The sequence below is a fragment of the Pyxicephalus adspersus genome, chromosome 2, assembly GCF_032062135.1.
Source record: "Pyxicephalus adspersus chromosome 2, UCB_Pads_2.0, whole genome shotgun sequence".
In the NCBI taxonomy this organism is placed as follows: domain Eukaryota; kingdom Metazoa; phylum Chordata; class Amphibia; order Anura; family Pyxicephalidae; genus Pyxicephalus; species Pyxicephalus adspersus.
In genome coordinates, this window is record NC_092859.1 from 142886004 (window position 1) to 142898948 (window position 12945).

General features: G+C 38.9%; 1 protein-coding gene across 1 annotated transcript in view; it reads right to left on the reverse strand.

Annotated features, from left to right (window-relative positions):
* The window catches only part of RGMA (repulsive guidance molecule BMP co-receptor a), a 48460-nt gene that overhangs the window by 10958 nt on the left and 24557 nt on the right, over nt 1-12945 (reverse strand). The gene's annotated exons all lie outside the window — the stretch shown is intronic.

Here is a 12945-nt window from a genome sequence, read left to right on the forward strand (position 1 = left end):
TCATTGTACAGTAGAACAATTTGAGAAACTATGTTCCTTTTGGAGATGGTACCTTCCCCTAGGTTCCATACAAGAATACAGATTAGGAAAGTCAATGTGAAGTCAGAACTTCCAATCTGTATTTGTGACAGTCAATGAAAATGCGGAAGCCATAGGAGGATCATAACTAGAGAATTAGAAAGGTCTGCAATGGCAGCCTCCATACTTCAATTGTTGTCCTATAACCACAAGAAGAAGTGAGAAGAAATCATGTTCTATGACCTTCTGTTCTGGTGGTGATGATCACCAGGATGAGGTTGAATCTCTCCAGTAGGTACACAGCACACGTGTATTGGTTCTTGTCCAATAATCGTCTCAGGGCTGATATCTGACGAGAATGTTGCATGTGTTCGTTCAGTGCTCATTGTCCATCGTTTGAACGACCGTCCTGGCCGATCCACTGATGATGAATGAAGAACGATCTTAATGGAAGCAAAGGGGGAGAGAACGCAGCAGGGTGCTACTCCATCATTCTCCTCCTCCCCTCTCCATAGAGCAGAACGTTGCTCTATGTACAGCACTCGTTCATGCATCGTGCAGTCATTAGTCGTTGTAAAGGATTGTGAAAGATCCTTTCCAACGACAAATATTGCACGTGTGTACGTAGCCTAAATCTCACTTCAAATATTATGGGAAAAACAAATCAGACACAGCAAAACCCCTCACTTTATACATGAGGCTGTAGATGTAGGATTGTGTGGGCACACTTGCAATTCCAGGAGATACCTCGCTATTGTTTAGGAGGAAAGCAAGACTTTTTTAGTTTAGGTCCACTTTAAGGAAGATGGCAGTCCTGGAGATTTAGTATTTATCCAACAATTACCAATATAATAATCCAATGGTAGTTTTATACAAAGGCAAAAGTATTTTGTCCACCCCAATACTCTGGCTCTTGAAAATCTTGACATTATGCCTTCTTGTTAAAGTAGAGTTTGTAGGGCAAAGCTGCAGCAACTAACTTCCAAGAATTTTATTCCACTGAGAAATAAAAGATTTTTTCCCTGTTGTTGAAGCTTCGCTCATCTATCTCTTGCAGCTTGTGAGACGTAGTTATTCAGTAAGATCAAAGAGTATTTCTGACCCTTGATCCACATGCACAGTAAATTCCTGCAGTATAATGAGATGATTTATAGAAGATGTTGTACATTACATTGTGTTTATAGAATGTTAGGGAACCCCTGAAGAATCTTCTATAGGAAGAATGGCCAAAATTCCTAGTTTTATGTAGTCCATATAGTGAAATGAAGCTGGAAGGCACCATGGTCTCTGGAAGTCTTTACGATCTCAGCAACTAGGAGGTCCATCTCTTCCCTACATGAGCTGTCACTGTTCAGCGTTGGATGAGTTCACCATCTGAATGCCAGTCAAACACAACAGGTAGTCTAAACTTTCCAGTTCAGATTTTGTTTTAGTTTCCACTGGAAAAATTTAAAGGAAAATCTTTTTATAACTTTTATAATTTTTTTATAACTTTATTAGTTGCTTAAAGCCGAACTTCAAATGCACATCAAAGTGGACTATGGTATCTTATCAGCAAAAGATTTGTCATTCTGGCCTGCCACATTTGTGATTCATACACTTACTCCAGACAACACATCTTGGAGAGTGACACCATTTGCTCGCTCTGTCACTCTGTAAGCAATACAGTTGTGTCACCTCCCCACCTGATGAGTGGGCAGTAAAGGAACGGGAACACACTAATAAGTCATCAACTCTTGTTCACTCATTCTTTGAACACATAAAACTGTCCCACCATTCCCAGAAAATGGCTTTTATTAATAATAATAATATTATTATTATTATTATTAATAGGTCTTCCCTTTTCCAGTTTGATTGGTGCTTTACCAGGGATAACAGGAAGCTATTCCAGAAATATGCAGGTGCTTATTCTAAATATATGAAAAGCTGGGATGAGAATATAGATATATTTCTAATATCCACAAACAATGTGATCCCATTTTGTGTTCTACACATGCTTTCTTAGAGCCAGATATTACTTTGTAAAAGTAGATGTGACATCATTAGTGCTGCATATATGTTATGCATTAGTGCTGCATATATGTTATGCAGAAAGAAGAGCTCTGGGCAGGACCCAACAGGTCATTAGTCTGCAAAAAAAAGGGGGCGGATGCAAGACTGGTTAAGAGAAAGCAGCAGTGGTCAGTCTTTATTACAGGAAGTTCCTCCATAAATTTAAAGTTTTGACTTTTTTCATGCAACTTTACTGCACAGGTCTGAAATGAAATGCAACACACGGTGGCACACGGAGGTAAGCACTCTGGCATTTGCCTCGCAAGGTCCCAGGTTCGAATCTCAGCCAGGATACTATCTGCATGGAGTTTGCAGGTTCTTCTCGTGGGTTTGCTCTGATTACTGTGGTTTCCTCCCACATTCCAAAAATATGCAGATAGGTTAATTGGCTTTCCCCAAAAAATTGACCTTAGACTGTGTTAAGGACATATGACTGAGGTTGTGAGCCCTTTGAGGGACAGCTAGTGACATAACTTTGTGAAACACTACATTATATGTTGGCGCTATATAATATTGGTTAATAATAACTCTGATTCTCTGCACCCACTTTTTATTGCAGCTTAGCTCTGGTCCTCCCCGGGACTCTCTGCACCTTCCTAATACTGCCCATAGACACTTAGTTACCTTTCTCATTCCATATTAATAATAATATTAATAACACCAGGATTGGGGTACACAAGGGTCTTGTAATTAAAAAATACCAGTTTAGCCTGGAGTCCAGCCCATATATATATAAATATATATATATATGGGGAATATGAAATTAATTTGTGAATAGTGGGTTTCATATATAAAAGCGAAGTTTACAAGCATTTGTACCTTACAAAATATATACAATTTTATGCAATAATGCAACACAACGAAGACCCCTAGGGCAATTTGTCATTCTGTTTTCTTCCCTTTTTTGTGCTTAATCAAGGAAGCTCAGTATTCTATGTCTTGTGTCTTGTATCTCAAACACAAAAAGGAGGTCAGTGTGGAAAGAAACCGAATTCACTAAATTTTGGTCAAGTATACCTTAGAATAAATGGACACAAAGAGGAGAGCTCATAAACCCTGCTAGACACCCTATATGAGATGCAGAGTTCAGTGTGTGAGACATTCGCTCAATGGCACGGTTGTTTGAAACCTGGATGGATCACAAAACCTTTCTGTGTGACTCATGCCTGGCAGGAGATGTTGGTATTGTTGGCATCCATACCCTTAGAACTTTATTTACTTGGTTTTGACACAGATGGGGAAAGAGAAAAAAAAAAGAAGACGACATAGTGCCAACACATCTTGGCTTGTGGTTGCCACATCTTTCAACAGGGTGACCAGAAGATTGAAAAATTAGCTGATTGAAATGAACGCTAAAAGGACTTATTCAAGTTTCTCCAGTTGCCTTCGCCCAGCAACAGGGAACAAAGCTACAGCCGAATTTAATGGCTTCCCAAGTAATGCTTCTTTGCAATAAACGAAAAGGCTTAATATCGTTCCTCACCTGGGAAATCCACAATTTTCTGCTCTACAGAAATATCAATATTTAATAGTATTTGCTAAATAAACATTGCTCTATTTTACTAAAAGAGCTAATGTTTTTACAAAATTCATTAATTTCCTTCATCATCTGCAAGTGTACGGGTCATGTACCCTTAAGAACACTTCTAACGTATACCTGGAAACTGTTTTCTAGTGTCATAGGACAGGTCTGTTTTTTTTTTAATTTTTACAGAATGCAGACTATATTGATTCACATCGTGTTCCAGGAAAACATCAACAAACTAAAAGTAATGAAGCAGGAAGGGTTTTATTTGCACATTTTTATTAGTTTGTTGATGTATGACGAAGTGGGGGGTTGTTAGCTAAGGAAGGTAAAATATAAACAGAACCTCTTTAGAGTAGCGCCAATTTTCTTGTACATACTGCCTAAAGTTTTTTACCCCAGAGGAACCCTTTAAATGTTTTTTAGGTCGTAGGGAACCCCTGTAAAAAGTAATAAAGGGGTCAGTGAGAAGCATTCTATTGGTGGTCATTGAGTGAATCAAGTGATGGTTCATATTTCCACCTTTACAGATAGCTAAAGGGCCACTAGCATCATATTTCTGGCTGTGCCAAATGGTGTTGGACCCAAACTAGACAGGGACCATACCAGGAAAGATCAATCAGCAATAGCTTAAAGAACCCCTAGAAACCTCAGGAGGATCCCACTTGTGAATGGCTGGTTTAGTGAACAATTTTGGGGGTTAATCATTTTTTGGGGTTTATTTTCTGCTGGTCTCATTTTCCCTGATATCCTGTATATTTGAATTGTGTCAAAGCAGATAAGTAGGTAAGAAGAAATCACCCCAACGGGAACACAAAGCGCAAAGTTTTCTAGTAGGGCAAGACTAAGAACATTTACAAACTTTAGCTGATGTGTTTCTTCCATTACAGAGATTTCTTCTCATATCCTTTCTAGATGATAGGTATCAGCAGAAGAAAAAAGAAAAAACTCCCCAAAAGGAATACAATGGTGACTTTCTAGCATGGGAAACAATTCCAAAGTTTGGTAAAATTTTTTATTGGTGTACGTGCACTCGGCTCCTCTCCAGATATTGGAAGTGAGGAAACATATCTCCATAAAGGATACAAACTGCACACAAGATCTCTCCAAAACTAAAAAATACTTATGGTTGGAGTTTGTCAAGGATCCATGCATGTATTGGCATCAATGTTGGGCAAACACTCCAACACTGGTGCCTGTTAGGTTTGTGCAAGGATAAGCATGTCCCTTTCCCAAGTTATTTTTGGGGTGATATCTGCCAGCCCTAAGCTTTTGTAGAGTGTGAACAGAATGGCCCTTTTTCTGTAACTATGGCCAGCCAAAGAATTCCTATACATAGGAGAGCTGTGAAAACAACTCTTGACGTGAGCATTATAGGTTTCCATAACCCAAAGAACCTGGCAAGAGCTTTCATCTCCCTACAGCTTGATAAACAAAGCACCCATTGTAACTGCATTAATCACTATTAATACATTGCAAAACACTCTGGTGAGATTCATTATACCACGGGACAGGTCTCTGCAACATGCCCCGATTTTAAAAGCACATTTCCGTGTGCTCTTAACTGACACGTTTTTGCCTACTGGCATGCAAACTGGGGCAATCAATTCAACTAATTGTAAGATTCTGTGGTTAGAACTAAACAATTTGGGGCTACAGCTCAAAGGCGCTTTCATTCCTTTAACAGCATGCAAAGTTCTTTTTTTCTTTGTCTTAGTTGATCAGCATTCTCAATGATCAGCATCTTAATGAAGAAATTTGCATGTAAATGCCCAAGTAATTACATTTGTCCAAAATAGTACTTTTGGCCTATCTGGAAAAACACTAAAAGGAGCGCCCCATTTCCTTGTGATATAGCTGGAGTTATGCTACAAGCTCTAGGAAACGTATTATCAGAACAGGCGTAACTACTAGGAAAGTGTAAGACTTTAAAGACTCAAAACAAATTAAATAAATAAAAGGCAAGGCATTTACTTGGAAAACTTGTTTTTGGGCACTGGGGTCTTTCCACTGACCTCTTTTGAACTGCTAATCAAGCAATCTTGCGGAATAATGGCCCGATTATTATTGTCTTGTTTGCATAACAAAGCAGTCCAATAAAACCTATTTGACTGTACTCAGAGGGGTGTGAAAGATCAGCTGAGAATAGAGCCTCTGGAATGCAGCAGTCTCACTAAAGCTTGGACTCAAGAATAAAGACAATGCAATTTGCCATCAAGAAAAGCCCAATAGGCCAATAAATTACCCCATGTGCAAAGGGATTAGCTCAGGTTTCAGTTACACTGAGAAGGGGGTTGGGTGGAGAAGGAAGAAAGCTTTGCTTCTCTTAAAGACACAGGGGCTCCTTTCATTCAAAAGCCTACACAACAGGAGTCTTGGAAGACATATGGTGCAAAGCTTGATTTATTCACTTGATAAATAAAATGCTATGTTGGGATACTTTACTTGTTTACCTCTTGCTATAACTCCCTGTCCAGCATCTGGAATTTAGGTTTTTTTGTTTAAATGAAAAAGCAAACTAAAGAGGTAAAAAAAAAAGTTTGTCATGATATAGTCTACAACGTCATTTCTGAAAATATTCAATTAACAAGGAAAGTGTGATTTGGTGAATTTCCCCGGTGCACAAAAATACTAGAAATGTTTAAATGACAAAGGTTTTATAGCAGAATTTGCAATATATCAATTTAAAGTAATGTTCTCAATGTTATTATACAGATATGATTTAAATCATGGGAAAAGAACTAAAGATTTATGTATTGTACACTGCCTGAAAGTAAATTAAGCTGAATTATAAAAGGTACTTGGAATTATTTTCAGCAATCCTGGACCCAAGGAGCTCAACTAAAATAATATAATATTTTAGGCAGCACGATGGCTTAGTGGTTAGCACTCTTGCCTCTGCAGCCCAGGTTCGAATCTCGGCCAGGACACTATCTGCATGGAGTTTGCAGATTCTCCCCGTGTCTGCGTGGGTTTCCTCCCACATTCCAAAAACATGGTTAGGTTAATTGGCTTCCCCCAAAAAATTTGACCTTAGACTGTGGTAATGACATGACTATGGTAGGGACATTAGATTGTGAGCCCCTTTGAGGGACAGTTAGGGACATGACTATGGACTTTGTACAGTGCTGCGTAATATGATGGCGCTATATAAATACTGTGTAATAATAATATTCCAAAAGCCTCACACATACATGTAATAGCCAATCCAGGTGGGATTTATTTCACCCAACAAATATTCGGGTTGTGTTAGAGTATGCAGATAAAACAGGATGTTCTAATTGTTGAAGCTCATGGTGCCCTTTTGAAAATTGACCCCAGGGCTGTGAAGCTACAGTGCTTACCACTGCACTTCCATTTACAAAGCGACAGCTGGAATTTCATCGGTCACTATGGGCAATACAATTTTTTCCCCTTTAATGTTAGGTGATCAGAATTATTTCCAGCTACATTCGTATCTAGTGCTTGTAAACCACTCAATTTGGGTAACAGGAGCCCGAGATTCTGCTAGCGTAACAGCTCTCTTGTCACGGATATCACTTTACCATGTATCCTGTCCCAGAATCCCTTGCATGGAAAAAAGAAGAAAAAATCAAAACACCAACTAAGCATAATTCCTGTCTCTGTAACAGGGTCATCATCTTGTGGTATTCACATAGATAGCTGTGCTCTAAATGATTCCAAGTACACATGGAGTCCCTAGCCAACCATTCCTTTTAAAGCACAAGCATTAGTAACTTATTTTCTGAAATAAGCCGTTTCTAAAAAATCACCATCGAGATCTAACTAATGGTGCAAGGACAAGTTTCGGTGACAAGGCAATGGGGACGAGGATGGAAAAATGCTTTAGTAAGATATCAGCCAGACTGTGTCCAGCCAGTTACAGTTAGCTAATAAAGTTGAAATTTGTCCAAAAAAGACTTTTATATCAAGTGAGAAACATAATACTAATCTATTTGGCACAAAGGAAAACTCCGTAACAGTGGTGCTTTTCGACAATAAACTTGGCTACGGCCAGAACAAGACATGATATACAGGGAACACCAGCTGCTGAGAAAAAGTATTATCTCAAGATTTGAAGAGAGTCCTAGAAACTCCACAAGACTTTTAACAGCTTGTCCTTCTCACCTTATAAAACTTCACACAGTCCTAAATATGCTTGTACAAATCCCATATGACACACTTATCTAGAGATAAGGAAAAAACGCTTCCCAAAGCTGTCACCATATTCTCAGCACAAAGCAGATCATTAGACAACACTTAACCATGTCTACAGTATTCTCCCCCGAAGTGCTGGGTGGGAAGATGGTGTAAGTGGGTGGTATCCCCTGTATTGTGACCCAACTTTTCGCTAACCACCCAAAAACAGCCAGGTGGTTACCTCAAAGTACCGAGTGGTGCACCCAGCTAAAAGGATCTGGGGAGAACACTGCACGTCTATGAAGACCCCAAAAAATCTGCTGCCATGTTAAGGATCTCATAAGACAACCCAACATCCCTATCTCAATGATTTGTTTTTCCTGGGCTTGTGAAGCTTTTCAGCAGAACTCTTCAAATCTTCGGTTTCTGAATTATGGATGTTTTAACAGAATAGAACTCAAACTAATTTATTTTGTTGCCAAAGGTGAGATTTCTGCCCATAAATCATGTGGGTTTTCTTGGCAGTTGAAGGAGAGTATCCTACTGCTAAGATGACCACACATGGACATGTTATGTTTAAGATTAGCTGCTTTAGTCCTGGTTTGTTGAAAATACTGCTGGACATGGAAATACCACCCACACCAAACCAACATCCTCCGAAGGACAGTTGGAAGACTGATCATACAATGAACACATCTGCCCAGGATGTGGTCGTCATAAATTTGTCTCTGTTCCCACACAGACCAGAATTTGGTAATATATAAACATTATTGGTTTTATCAACCAATATTAAAGAGCAGCAAAAATAATACAAAACAATGCAAAAAGCTTAAAAAAAGCTAATTTTGAACACATGCCATTTAGGAATGTGAGCAAAATGTTGACTTTACATACATTCATAACAGCCTAATCTCTGTAGGTTATTAATTAAACTTAACCTCTCGTGTTTGCAAGCTATAACGTAAGCCGCTGCGATGAACTGCCCCATCTGTACAGCTCAGGGCAAGAGAGCAGTTACAACTCACTGCAATAATTGGCTGTTAATAGGACCAATTATTTGACCAGGTGTATACACAGCCCTCTGTGTTAACACAGGAAACAAACCGAGCTTGGGTTGTGTGCATGCAGTGTACACAGGTGTTAGAACCTATGAACACAGAGGAACCCACCACCAATTATCCATCTAGCTAAATGTAGCCGTCTGCTGAAAGAAGGGTCTACAGCACGCTGACCACAATAAATTCCTCATCTATCCCTTAAACCAAACTCTTGGCAGCTAAACCCAGCTTGCGGTGGTTACCCCGCCTGTACATTATGCCCTTTATCGACATTTCTGAAAACCTCAAACTGCCAGCAACAAACTTGCTTTATGAAGGGGAAGTGTGTAAAAGCCCTGGACGGTGGTGTATTCGTTGTGACCTCTAAAGCAATATCTGCATTTGTAATCCTGACAGATAGCCGAGGCCTGATTGATCTGTCCTTGCAATGTAAATTTACTCAAGCACCTAATCTCTCTTTTTCAAACCAGCCTAAGCTTTGATTTCAAATCAGAACCTTGGGTGTTGGAAGGTCACGTTATACCTTCCTATTGCACAGACCGGGGGAGAAGGATTAACCCAGCGCTGGGATATTAATGGGAAATTTAGACATTTGCTGTATGAAAGGAGGATCACAATAAAAAACATCAGCTCGTAATAGCTGCTTTAGACTTAATTGCAGCATGGCAATAAAATAAGCTCTTTAACTTTTATTACGTGATGAATAGAAAAAAAAAACTGCCAATCTGATAGCGTGGGGTTTCTGAATAATTTGTAGCATTATTATATCACACAGCGTTCTTTCATAAAGCCACTTAATATATCATGTAGTCAACGGACAGGTATCTGTTCCCCAATACAGATCTGATAGTTGGTCATTTTTCCAAGCAATCACAATTGTTACATGGAACCAGTGATGGGCACTTGCCAATAAATCATTTGCAAAAAAGTTTGGATTAACCGATTATTATTAAACTGAATATAGCGCCAACATATTACACAGCGCTGTACATTAAATATGAATTAGACTGCAACTCTCCCAACAACTGCTACATTTCCTATAAATAGCTACATATAATTTTTGTAAAAAAAATTGCACTGTATCAGCTTTTAAGGACAACATTTGAACCAACAACCGGCAACATAAGGACTTGGATGTAACCTAGCTAGATATATCTTTTTATCTAAACACTGGTGCACAAAGTTGCTTATGCTACAATATGCAATAATAATAAAAAGAAGCAGAATTCAAAAGCCCTATGGGGTGCACGACCTCCAAAGAAAAATATTTTCACATCTGTGCTTCATCTGGGAATGCAAGAGACATGCTGTCAGTTAAGGATTTGAAAGGTGCTGTTTTAACCATTTGGAGTGCCAGCTCTATTATTCTGCAGCTGCCCATCCCCCTCCTCTAGCACACAAAGGGGATTTATCTGCCTATCCAACAAAGTTTCAACAAGACAGATCTACATCTAACAACAACAGGGAAGCTGTGCAGGGCGGTGGGGAGGTGTTCAGCAACTTTAAAAAAAGCACTTCAATAAATTACTATGTCTTTAACTTCATGGCTGTAGGGGTCACAAACTCACTGCAAAAGGTAATGAGAAGTCAAGAAAAAAGATTTTTTTCCATTCAACAATAAATATTCTTTGTAAGAAATGTGGAGACAAATTATTCTGTTTAATAATAATAAAGTTCAATTTGTTGCCCAGTTCACCAGGTACCCAGTTTCAGTCCCATGTTTTTCGTTCGTTGGATTCGTTTGCACAAAAAACGGAGGGGTACAGAATGTAGAAAAGTGACAAAACAATTCTCAACTTCTTAAAAAATGATTGGCAGGCGTCTGGAAAGTGTTTTTAGTCTATGTAAGAGATACAGCAAACCAACCAATGCCCCGGATTTAAAAAGCTCCCCAAGGCTGGAGAGGATACCCTTTCATCAGTGTCCAGCAAACCTGGAATGGATTTTTTCAAAGTAATTTGCTTTTTGCTAGCAAATGTTTTTAATCCTGGACCAGATCTATTCCCGGTTTGCTGGATCACCCAGCTTCACTGATGAAATTGTATCTTCTCCAGCCTTAAAGAGCTTTTATGAATCAGGTCCATTGTTCGAGCATGTTGGATCACTTACCCTACTGCACCACCCAAATATCAAACCGATTCCATTCCCCTCAATATTAATCTGGGGTCTTGGTGATATTTTCATGTTAAAAAAGTTGTGAACTACTTCAGTGCCGACTATTTTGCCTGTCCGTCAGAACACTGCCAAAATCTAAACTAGAACCAAGGAAGAGCTTATCATTAATTACTGGGATTAATCTTTCACCCACAGTCACACTTGAATATTACAAGGAAAATCCATTTAAGCAGAAAATCCTAAAGAGTAATTAGAGAGGTAAGCAGCCCTGATTCTTTTAAAAATGAAGCCATCAGAAGTTTGGCATCTTTACAGTAACATAATCTAAAATAATGCAAATTGCTAACTTGCAGACTCCCCCCATTGTGTTGACAGACCATGTTACGAGGGGCATTTATATGACAGGTATATAGGAGAATATAAACAGATTAAAAGTGAATTTTGAAGGTTTCTTCCCACACAGGTGTTCAATCTCAGTTTATCAGTCATATTAAATAATGTACTTTGCATTCCATACAGGCTTCAATATCTAAGTAAATATACACTTCCAGAACTTTGCAAAAACAAATATTCTAAATAGGTAGGGCAATATTTCCATGCATAACTCTACTATGTGAATGTTATGTACTCTTCAACAAACATGCAATAAGAAAGCAGGCTTTATTTAATTAATACACCACAAAAATTAAAAGAAAGAAATCAAGTATTAAGAAATGCTACATTTCAGGTGAATAAAACTTTAAGGCCTTGCAGTAGGAGGCTAATGAGGAACTACAAACTACTCATAAGGGTTAGTACACAAACGAAGAATTTTAATTCTGATCTGATAAAACAGAATTGATCAATTGTAATGGCTCAATATTTGGGGGCTCCAATTGGTTTTGGATAAATCCAACATTCTGATAAATATCAACGGAAAATACACAAGTTAGTATCATAAACAATCAAGTGCATCTGATCTGAACTCTGCTTCCTATCCAGGGAAATTGATCAGCAGGGCAGAATCTTGTGCTCGTGCATGAAACGTTTTTGCAATTCTGACCGATCAGGTTGGACAGACGGGCACAAAATTGGCAGTGGATCTGCTGGTGTGTACTAGGCCCAAGTTTTCAGAAACTCCACATCTTTGAAAGGAACAAAACCCCCAGTGTGGAGCCCTCCTCCCCCAACAAAAACAAGGCTGGCAGGAATTTGCAGGCAAGGATCAACCCAGCAAAACACTGGGAATCATTAGAAACAGATGCCTATTTCTGGCCTCATTCTATAGGTTGTGCAGCCCTACCTTGAAAAGCAATAAATAAGACATACAATGCAGTAAGAGTGCAGCCTGTTTCCCGGCATTGCAGTTCTGGTAAAGCAACGTTTAACTCTAAAGGAACACTTGAAATACTTTTCGGTCATGGGGAACCCCTGGTAATTTGCAGGCATTACCATGATAATTAAATTGTAAAACTCAAACACACAAAAAATAGGGCATACCAAGCATACTTAATGCCCTGGGCAGATATATGTTTTAGAACCTTCTGCTCTTTACATTTTAAATAATCTGGAAATCAAAGGATATCAAAAAGGCAAACTGTGAAAATTGAGTTCAGTGCAGAAGTAGCCCCAGCGGCCAGTGAAGGTTGGAGACCAATTTGCCATCACTTAAGGAAACACCAGCAACCTTAGGAGGGAACCCTGGTTTAGAAAAGATGTGCAAAACGTATGGCATTCTAAAAGCCATGGTGGGACCTCATTCTTCTCCAGACTCTGAGATCCAGCATTATATTACACACGCTCTTTACAGAGCAGCCCCGACTTCATACAGGCCAGACGTACTTGGTGAACTAAACCTGAATACCTTATTGTGTGCCAAATCCATCAATCATAAAAGTTCTATTACACTGAATTAGAATTCAAATCCAATAATCTGTCCAACTGGGAATGTCAGAGGTTCATGTAGTAAGTTGCATTGATTCGATTCTACCATAAAGCCAGAAATCAATCACAGAAATTGTGATTTTCATAATACCCAACTGGCTTTGTAGCAATCTG